The sequence below is a fragment of the Ochlerotatus camptorhynchus genome, unplaced genomic scaffold (genome assembly GCF_037179485.1).
Source record: "Ochlerotatus camptorhynchus isolate MF236.1 unplaced genomic scaffold, CSIRO-AGI_Acam_v1.1 ptg000280l, whole genome shotgun sequence".
Taxonomy (NCBI): domain Eukaryota; kingdom Metazoa; phylum Arthropoda; class Insecta; order Diptera; family Culicidae; genus Ochlerotatus; species Ochlerotatus camptorhynchus.
Window position 1 is genome coordinate 466,048 of NW_027040769.1, and position 9,971 is coordinate 476,018.

Genomic DNA, 9,971 nt, shown 5'->3' on the forward strand with positions numbered 1-9,971 from the left:
GAAGCGTTTATAATTAAGATATTTTACTGTTTTATTGCAATGCAAAAAAAGCTTTTTAGTAGCTAAATGTTTAATCATTTAGTTGTGCTACTTATTTTTTTCCATGTAATGTTATTTTTTCTCACAAAAAAAAAATTATTTCCACATGATTCACTGGATTACACTAGTTTACAGCATTTTTGAACTCGGTAACGTGTTGATCATTTCCAATGCAAAATCTTACGCTGAATTCAATGCCGTGGTCAGAAAAAAAATTAAAGTAGAGCCATTTTTGAGATATACAAAAGTTTTGATTTTTTGAATTTTGGACAAAAGTACGATTACTAAAATGTCAATATCTTTGGAACTAGTGCACCAATTTTAATTCTTTTTTATGAAAATTAAGCTAAATAAATTTGCTATCGTTCACTAGAATACTATGTCTTAATTAAAAATTTAATTTCGAAGTCATTTAAAAATTTACAGCATTTTTTTTTTATTTTTCCTGCGAATTTTCCATAAAAATCTTGTTTTAATCAACATTTTTAATGGGATAAAAAGATTCAAAAAATCATTCCATAATTTATTCTTAAAGTCCATTCAAAACCGGAGAAAATGAGCCTTTAATGGATGAAATCGGTTGGAAATTGTCGAAGTTATGAGCATTTTTGTAAAACACTTAAAAATGTTGCTGAAATACAACAGCTTTGGAGTTCCTTTTCTAGGTGTCGTTGTAAGCATCCAAATCGCATGTAAAGTTTTCATGGGAGATTCTTTTCTCTACATATCAATTTGATTAAGGCATATCAGGATTTAAAACCGAGTTGATACAAAAGAAATTTATTTAGGTTTTATTAAAAATGATTGAGGATCGAATGACTTTGTCTTCGATGTTTTGAACTTGTTTCTCGAATCAGAAACCAACAATAGTCACCCATCATTGCTTCATCCCAAAACCCTTGGTAACGACGTTCCATCATCTTCATTTGTTGGTGAAAACGTTCGCCGTGCTCATCACTCTCGTCACCAAGATTTTCCGGGAAAAAATCCATGTGAGAATGTAGGAAATGTATCTTCAAAGACATATTCACACCTGTGTTCAGTGAAATAAAAGGATTTGAAATTAATTATATGTAACAAACACAATATTTTTGATTTATACCTATTCTCTCATAATTTTTGAGCAATTCATCGACAACTTCCTCATAATGTGGGCTTCTGAAATTTCCTAAAAAGTTTGTGACAACACGCTGGAACGATTTCCACGCTTCTTCCTCATCTGGTGTCAAAACTGTATTGAATGCGGAATCATTGAGCAGTTTTTTGATCTGTGGGCCAACAAATACACCTTCCTTTATCTTTGCGTCAGATAAATTTGGAAATACTGATTTCAAGTACTGGAATGCCGGCCCTTCTTTTTGCAACGCTTTGACGAAATTTTTGAATAGCCCAAGTTTTATATGTAGTGGTGGAAGTATTATGCGTTCTTTTACCACAAGAGGATCATTTTTAACGTTGTCTTTACCAATTGTGAAATTATCCCGTTTTGGCCAATCTTTTCGGACGTAGTGTTCCTTACGAGCTCGACTGTCCCATTTACACAAAAAACACATATATTTTGTGTATCCCTGTTGCAATCCAGTCAACATGGCAACCACTTTAAGATCGGAACAAATTTTCCAATTGTGTTGATTGTAATTTATCAAATTGAGCAATAGAGCCATTGATTCATACGTTTCCTTCATATTAACGGCATGAGCTAATGGAATAGAAGGTTTCTCATTCCCTTGATGCAGTAAAACGGCTTTCAAGCTCAACTTGCTGCTATCGATGAATAAACGCCATTCAGCTGGATCATATGGCTCACCAAACTCTTCAAACAAGCCGTTTACGTCATGGCAAAAACATGCCTTGTCCTTTGTAGAATAATATTTGTCAAATTTCTTGTGACGATTCCTGTGACAAGAAATTTTGACCTCCTTGCTCAGCATGTTGTGTTCTTTCAAGCGTGATGCCAGCAATTCGGATTTCTCCTTCGATAAGTCGAGATCTCGCACCAAATCATTAAATTCGGATTGTGTAAACAGTTTTGGGTTTCTTTCCAATTCCACCTCGAAGTCTTCCTCGCATTCCTCCTTGAATTCCTCCTCACTTTTTGTAACGATCGATTCAACAGAGGGCGCTCGTTTCCGCTTTGGATAAACAGGATACGGGACCGAACTTGAATGTGGAACAGGTTTTGTCATAGAAGCCACTTGTGGATACTCAACTGTTTTGTGACGTCCTTGTTGCTTAACTTTTGTCAAGCAGAAATAACAATCCGTTGCATGACAAAACGGTCGACGCCATATGGTGGGCATGTCAAAGGACAAATAGCGACTGACAGATAAAAAATAAGTGAGTTAGTAAGTAAGACATTAACACTTATCAAAAATAGATGAAGTAAGATAATGTCGATCAGGAAAGAACAAAGCACTACCATGCTGTACATAAATTGTTTATATGAAAGTTATTCAAAAAATCAATTTACCTTGCGCCTGACATCCACCTAGCCAAGCACGTTTTGCACGAACAACATAATACTTTTGGAATCCACGGTTCGTCAAAGTCTCCAGGATCAATTTTAAAATAAAGCCTGCATGCAGTTTGCAACGAAGCAGTGAAATTGACCGATTTTGTAAATATATAGTTGCCACACGCGTAACAAAACTTTTGAGGATCATTTTTACACTTGAATTCACGTTTTGTCGTATACATCGTTAAGCAATGTTGAAGAAAGAAAGCTGTCAAATTGAGTTGGTTGCGTTAGGTTCTCGCCGAGCGGTCTCACAAACACTAGCGTAAATTATATTGTTGAAAATATCCCATTTAATTTTGCGTGACAGTGTTAGTGAAATGCACCGTATGCGTACACGTCCGCAGAAAGGCTTACTGGAAGTGGTGCATGAACCTAGGAGCGGGACAACGGCCAATCTTGGAACATTCAATTTGCATGATTTTACAAAAAAAATCATAACTTCGACAATTTCCAACCGATTTCATCCATTAAAGGCTCATTTTCTCCAGTTTTAAATGGACTTTAAGAATAAATTATGGAATGATTTTTTGAATCTTTTTATCCCATTAAAAATGTTGATTAAAACAAGATTTTTATGGAAAATTCGCAGGAAAAATAAAAAAAATGCTGTAAATTTTTAAATGACTTCAAAATTAAATTTTTAATTAAGACATAATATTCTAGTGAACGATAGAAAATTTATTTAGCTTCACTTTCATAATAAAAGATTTAAAATTGGTGCACTAGTTCCAAAGATATTGACATTTTAGTAATCGTACTTTTGTCCAAAATTCAAAAAATCAAAATTTTTGTATATCTCAAAAATGGCTCTATTTTAATTTTTTTCTGACCACGGCATTGAATTCAGCGTAGGATTTTGCATTAGAAACGTTGGTCAACCACTAAAGTTCACACTTTTTATGTTGTTTTGTAAACTAGTGTTATAGATCATTTTGCATAAAAATATTTTTTCTCGACTGATTTATTCAACAGAACTCATTTAAAAATAATAAACTGTATTACTTCTCATTATTGGCACTGGGTGTTCTGGCTACTCTTTTTGTAGCTTTTTTCTTATTTTGATTTTGTTTTTCATTCTTAAGAGCACTTTTTAGCAGCTTTTAGCGTCTCGATCCTTGCTTTCTTGGCACCTTCTTTATCTTTTTCCAAAACCTTTTCATGTACCATCGATTCCACCTGTCACAGATGGCACATGTTCCTAAACAGGACATTTCCTTTGGTTTAGATCGGTGGGTGCAACTCGCGGCCAGACTAGTACATCTTCAAATGGATCCTTTCAGTTTGAAATGGATGCAATTGAAGTTTCCACATTTGCTGTCAAATCGTGCTTTTGGATAGGGTTTAGAGAATTTATTTCTGAATTTGAGTATGAGAAAAAGTGTATGCATACAGATCATACCACATGTCCCTTAGCCGAGTAGGCACCAGAAGTTTCATGAGGTAGAACAACGCCATCCTCATCATCGCTTGTGGAGTTAACCTCAATGTCTGAATTATGTTGATAAAAAATTTAAGAGAGTTAAATGCATGGTTATGTTAAAATAATCTCTTACCATCCCAAGTACAACATAAAACACATTTTTGAAAAAGAACTATAACGGCTTGTTGTATAAATGTAATATAAGTGATGCAGAAAACATCCCACGTTATATATGAGGTTTAAAGATGTTTTATTCATACTTCCTAGATTAAATATTTCCCAAAAAAGTTTTCTTTTGCTTTTATCTTTAAATGTTAATTAAACGTGACTCTTACTGTGTTAATACCACTATAAAACTTGTCGTAAACAAAATCAATCTTAGTTGAATTTATAAAGTTCTTGACGAGTTTATGTACTTTCCAGATTGATGTAAACATTGACGGCGCCATCGAGCCGGGCTGTCTCTTCATTCAGTGATTGACAGTTTTTTATGAGGTATTCGAAGGTTTGTTATAAAGAAAGTTGAGAACACTTTTTAATGACATCTCATAAATTAATATAACTGAAAACGTGCAGGATGTCTTATAAGGAGTTGATAATACTTTAAAATAACATTATGGCAATTAGATGTACGCTTTGCTACTAACAAAACGTCTTTATGACGGATCGAAAGCGTGTTGAACGAGAAAATAATTTTCATGCCATTGTAAAGAAGATGATAGTTACTTAGGGGTCGTCCATTAATTATGTCACACATTTAGGGGGGAGGGGGGTTTTGAAAACTGTAACGAGACATACAAAAAAATTAAGGTCCATACAAAAAATGTGACAAAGGGGAAGGGGGGTTGAAAATGGGCCAAATTTGCTTGACATAATTAATGGACCATCCCTTATAGAAAAACCTCTCATCAAGCGGAGTTGGTCTAGTTATGAAGTAAGAAGTTTACCACGCTAAGGACCAGTGATCGAATCCCATGCTCAAGTTTTTTTTTTTTTTTTTGCTGTTGCTGGTGTTTATGATGTTTCCAAAACATGTTATAAGACCAGTATTTAGTTGTATAAGCTCCGCGTCTTGCGCTTTTTAGGTTGTATAAATGTATTAAATTATGTATATTAAAGTAAAAATGATTCTTTACGTTAGTAATTTAAGAGTATTTTCATCTTCTTTATGACAAACCGTGTTCCTTGGGATTCATGATCCGCTTCTGATAAATATGAGCATTCTTCCGTCCGTTTTTCAGAGTTATCTCTGAGGCTCCTCACCCGTTGCGAAGTAATGAACCCACTGGTGATCGAAAATTTTGAGAAGCTTCTGGAGCTAAATCCTCAAACATGTTTTATGACTTTGTACTACCTATATTTAACACAGGATGTCAGCCCTTCAAGAAATATTCCCAATCGTGTAGTCTTCTCCGATTTCGGCAATTCAGTGAATTTTGATTTATCTATGACGCAGGAAATTAGCGGAATTCCAGAGCATCATCGTCCTATGATTGCTCCGTCATTATACTCTGCAAAGTTTGGCCATGTTGATTCTGCAAGAACGTTTTTCACAGATGGATCTCTAATAGAGGAGTCCGCTGGTTTTGGTGTATTTAATGAATTGCTTCACTTCTTCCAGACCACTACTTTATTTTTACGGATAGTCTCAGTTCTGTCAAGGCTATCCGTTCCATTAGGCCGGTAAAGCACTTCTCGTATTTTCTCTTGAAAATACGAGAGCTGCTTAGTACTTTATCCGTGCGCTCTTTCATCATCACCTTCGCGTGGGTCCCTTCGCATTGCTCAATTTTGGACAATGAGAAGACGGATTCACTTGCGAAGGTGAGCGCTATGGAAGGCGACATTTATGATCGACAAATCGCCTATAGTGAGTTTTTCTCTATTTATCGTCAGCAGTCGCTCGTTAGCTGGCAACATCAATGGAGTGAAGGGAGCTTGGGACGATGGCTACATTCAATTATCCCTAAGGTGTCGAAGTTTGCATGGTTCAAAGGGTTGGACTTGAGTCGAGACTTCATACGCGTGATGTCTCGTCTCATGTCCAATCACTATTGTCTAAACGCTCACTTGTTCCGTGTGGGGTTGGGAGACAGCAATCTCTGTGAATGTGGACAAGGTTAACAGGACGCTGATCACATCCTTTGGTCTTGTGCGGAGTATCGTGGAGTCAGATCACATTTTTATAATTCCCTTCGGGCTCGAGGTAGACAACCTAATGTTCCAGTTGGGGATATTTTGGCTAGATGCGATCTGGAGTTTATGAAACTCATATATGTTTACTTTAAGGATATTAATCTTAGATTGTAAATTTGATTAACCTTGTGTTTAGTTAGTATTTTGTACGTGTGGGTTTTTTTTTAATGTTTGTTTTCAAGATGAATAGAAATAATTTCATGCTTTAGGATTAATTAAATAGTTGTATCGTAAACCACATTTAAAGCCTCCTTCTTCCCTTTTCCCATCCAAAAAAATGTAAATCTCCACTAACCTCGAGACAACCGCGAGTACTCGGTCCAGTTCCGTTAACTTTAAATATAAGACAGTAATAATGTATAACGCAAAGGATAACTCGGCTCTGTAAAGTTTATTCGATTGAGCCTGTACAAATAAAGAAATTATAAAAAAGGAGCATTCACCATTATCGTTCACAACAAATTCCAAGGTATCACTTTGAAATTGTTGAAACCGTTCTGTAAAAAATAGTCCTTCGGCTTTGTTCTTAATTAACTTTCAGAAATTGAACAAAGCGAGTTCTTCGAGTGGCCCATACCATACTCCTTTCAATCTCAATTCGATGTATTTCAGTTGAAAAAAATAACAGAAATTGATTTTTCAGTTTTCAACACATTTATTTATTTATTTTTCAAAATGTTTGTAAATGTTTGTCGACATGTTTGTAAATGTTTTTCGATAACGTTAATATTATTCTGCTGAATGATCTAAAACAGGATTAACAGAAACATTTATCATTTTCGAGAAGTGATTCTACCCAGAAAAATATCTGAATTTTTATGATGATGTAAACATCCATGCATGTTGCATTGCCTTCCTTTCCACGTAAACCATCAGCTTGCAAGAAATGTTGCTTTCAAAGATTGACGGTTGCATACAATTTATGGAATATCTCATGACATTTTTCATAAATTTACGCGATATGTAATGTAAACTTGTATGATATATGACGCTCCATTTATGTTTATCAAAGTAACATAAATTTACACTACTTTTTCGAACTGTGTTGTGCTCTTTGAGTGTTAATAAAATGCATAGAATTCTTATTAAAATGGAGTTATCTCAGAATCATATTGATTGGATCACCCGGTAGTCTTAAGCCGCTACGAAATGGCGTTTTTTTATGTTTTGAATCCTCACATTAAAAAAAAACATGTGCATTAGGGTGGTTCAAGCATGAATTGTGCATCAACACTTTCTGCTACCAACTGCTCCTTCAATCTGTATTGATATCTCCATCAACAGTGCCAAATTTGAATATGGTTATGATTTGGTTTTGCGGAATATTTTTAAATTTTGTATGAGGAACGGAAACGAAACGAAACTATTTGCATTTGTATTTTGATCAATAATAAAACTATGCCATAAGTAAACCATAATAAGGACAATTATGTTACAAACTCTTTTGATCAAGATGAGGCTTACAATATATATTTAGTATACTAATCTTATGAGAGGCAACAACAACAACCCAGATATCTGGAGAACCGTTTTCCAGCAACCTGGTAGCAGAATCGATAAAGTTGTGGCATATTTCATCTATGCAATTTAGCAGAAATAGCATTCTCCTTGTAAACTTTTAGGAATTGACCATTTTTTCGGTGATTTCAGATAATCAGAGGACCGTTTTCTAGCTATCCAGTAGCAGAATCGATATGGTGATTGCATATTGTGTACAATTTAGAAAAAAAAATTGATCTTCACGTCTACTTTTAGGAATTAACCATTTCCCAGTAAATCTGAATTTATTGTAATTATGGTACAAATTGGGCCGAAGGGTCGCCCATAGGCAGGCATGGAAAACCATTGCATTAATTTCATACATTCATTTACATTCATTTGCTCATACCTTAAATCTGTATCTCTTATGCATCACGAACTAGAGCGGGCAGAACTTGTTACTGTTTTTCAGTGAATGTAAAATACATTCACTGAAAAACAGTAGTGGCTTCTGTTCGCTCTGGTTTGTCATGCATAAGAAAAACGGATTTGACTTCGTAACAAAAGTTGTAGCTAAAAACAAAACCTACAAAAGCTCTATACATCATTTTGCGGAATGTTGTTGAAGAAAAAAGTAAGAGACAAATGAATGCACGAATTGAATGCAAATGATTTTCCATGCCTGCCCATAGGTAGAGTTCATAAATATATTAACAAAAGTTAATTTAAAAAAAAAAAAAAAAATCGGGTAACGGCGCCGGAGGTGTACTAGTAAGCATAATTACCTCTCACCCCAGCAGGCCTGGTTCAATCCCAATCGGCCCCGCCGGGATGTTCTGAGGCATAACATCTCTGATCACGCCTTCCGTTCCTTCGGAAGTGAAGTAAAGCCGTTGGTCCCCGGTTCATGAGTTGATGGGTCGATATGTAGGGTCCAGGTGTGGGAGCTGCTTTGTTTATTGTTGTTTTACATCAACAGGCTGGATGAAGCCCCAATGATTTTAACCTTATCAACTAGGGTAAAAAAAAATAAATTCAAGCATGGTCATAACATAAAAAAAACATTAAAAAAACGTATATCTTATAGTCAATATCTTAACTCCTGCCGGCGAAAAACAGAAGAAAACTTTCGACGAAGCGCATCACGGGAGAGATGAAAGTCGAAAACAGATGCAACTCTGTTGAATGTTCTCTGCAGTCCGCAAATCGCACCGTACGCTCCATAATTTGTGCGACGTAGAGGCAGTCTTAGCATAAGGTTATTACGAAGCGGTCGGGGTTGAACATTCAGGTCAATTTGCCTCAGGATAGCCTCACAATCTGTCCTTCCTTGTAGGATATCGGCCACGGTTAGGGCTCTGTTTGTGTCTCTTCTAGTCCGGAGAAGTTCTAGGTCGATAAGTTGACAACGGCTTTCGTAACTTGGTAATCGAAACGGATCGTTCCAAGGCAATCTACGCAACGCAAAACGAAGAAAGCGACGTTGAACAGATTCAATTTTCTCGGCACCGTTGTTGTAGTTTGGGTTCCAAACCGCTGAACAATACTCAAGCTTCGATCGAACAAGCAAACAATAGAGAGATTTTAGACAGTAGATATCAGTGAAGTTTTTAGCTATCCTAAAAATGAACCCTAAAGTTCTTGACGCCTTATCAACAACATATGCAATGTGTTGCTTGAATGAAAGCTGTGAATCCAAGATCACACCCTAGTCTTTCACCTGATTCACGCGTTCGATTGTCGAGTCAAGCAAGTCATAGCTAAATATTATCGGTTGTTCTTTTCGTGAGAACGTAATAGCGGAGCATTTGGCTGGGTTCACTACCATTCTGTTTAACCTGCACCAACTAGCGAATACATTCAGTTGACGTTGAAGAAAATGACAGTCAGCAATGAAGCAGATTCGTAGGAAGATTTTGAGGTCATCTGCATATGATAACCGATGAGCTTCGATGACCAGATGCACGTCGTTGAAGTACAGTATAAAAATTAACGGTCCCATGTGGCTTCCCTGAGGTATACCTGATGTGGCGAAGAAGCTAGCTGATCTGCAATCTCCTATGGCAACTTTTAGTTGCCGACCGGTAAGATATGATCGAAACCAACTCAGAAGATTACCGCATACTCCGAGCCTGCCGAGTTTAGCAATCGCAATAACATGGTTCAACATGTCGAATGCTGCGGATAGGTCTGAATAAATAACGTCCGTTTGAACCCGATCCGACGTGCTTTCGGTTATATACGATGTGAGGCACAGCAGATTGGTAGTTGTAGAGCGGCCGACAGTAAACCCATGTTGATCAGCACTCAAATACTGCT